We start from the raw sequence: 1,204 nt of genomic DNA on the forward strand, positions 1-1,204 counted from the left end.
AAGGTGGCAGTGTGCACGGGAGCTCCCTTCCAAGCTGACACTCAGAGCACCCCTTGGTCTGAGGCGGGGTTAGGAGTCTGCAGTTTCACAAGCACCCCAGATCATTCTGAGGAGGAGATCTTCAGAATTAGTTTAGAGAAACACTGACTTAAAAAAAAACAAAAAACAAAAAAACCTAGTTAATTCCTCATCTTTTAAAAAACCCACATCAAAAAAACAGAAACTGGCGGTGAGGATGTAGGAAGTCGGAACCTTGGTTCACCGTTGGTGGATATGGAAGATGACGCAGCTGCTGCACACCACAGTTCGGGGCTCCTCGAAGAGTAAAACGTAAAATCTCCACACGACCCAGCAACTCCACTTCTGGTATATCCCCAAAGTACTGAAAGCAGGGTCTCGAGGAGACATTTATACACCACGTTCGTGGCAGCGTTATTCACAATAGCCAAGGGTCCAAGCAATCCAACTGTCCAACTCCAGGTGAGTGGATGAGCAAACGTGACATGTACGTACAAGGGAATATTATTCTGTCTTAAAAAGGAAGGGAATCCTGACACAGGCTACGCCAGGGATGAACCTTGAGGACATTAAGCTATGTGACATAAGCCAGTCACGAAAGAACAAATATTTTAAGATTCCACTTATACGAATTTGACTTAGAGTCGTCGAATGTAGAGACAGAATGTAGAATGACGGTTGCCAAGGATTCGGGGAGGGGCACTGGGGAGTTACTGATTAATGGATACGGAGTTTTAGTTTTGCAAGCTGGAAACGTTCTAGAGCTGGATGGTGGTGATGGTTGCACAATAATGTGAGTGTGCTTCCAACCACTGAACTTGCACGCTAACAAGTGGTTGGGATGGTAAACTTTATGTTATATATTTTACCAAAAATTATAATTTAAAAAAAAAAAATTCAATACCCCCGAAAGAGAAAAGACATGATGCAAATAAGAAACGATTGGTTCTGTGTTTGTACATCAGGTAGGGGATGGAAGGACACCGGTCAAATTCGCCTAAGGGATCCAGGAATCACAGACAGTCCAGAAAGTTGCTCGAGGTCAGAAAACCACGTGCGTGCTAGAGCCACATCTCCATCCAGAGTCGGCTGTCTCTAAAGCCCCGATGCCCACCCTTGGCCCCCTCTGGCTCGTTTCTGTGAGGGGGGATGAGAAGAGGGTCCAGGCGCCTCTGAGCCTGTGCGT

The sequence above is a fragment of the Pteropus vampyrus genome, unplaced genomic scaffold (assembly GCF_000151845.1).
Source record: "Pteropus vampyrus isolate Shadow unplaced genomic scaffold, Pvam_2.0 Scaffold52, whole genome shotgun sequence".
Lineage (NCBI taxonomy): Eukaryota > Metazoa > Chordata > Mammalia > Chiroptera > Pteropodidae > Pteropus > Pteropus vampyrus.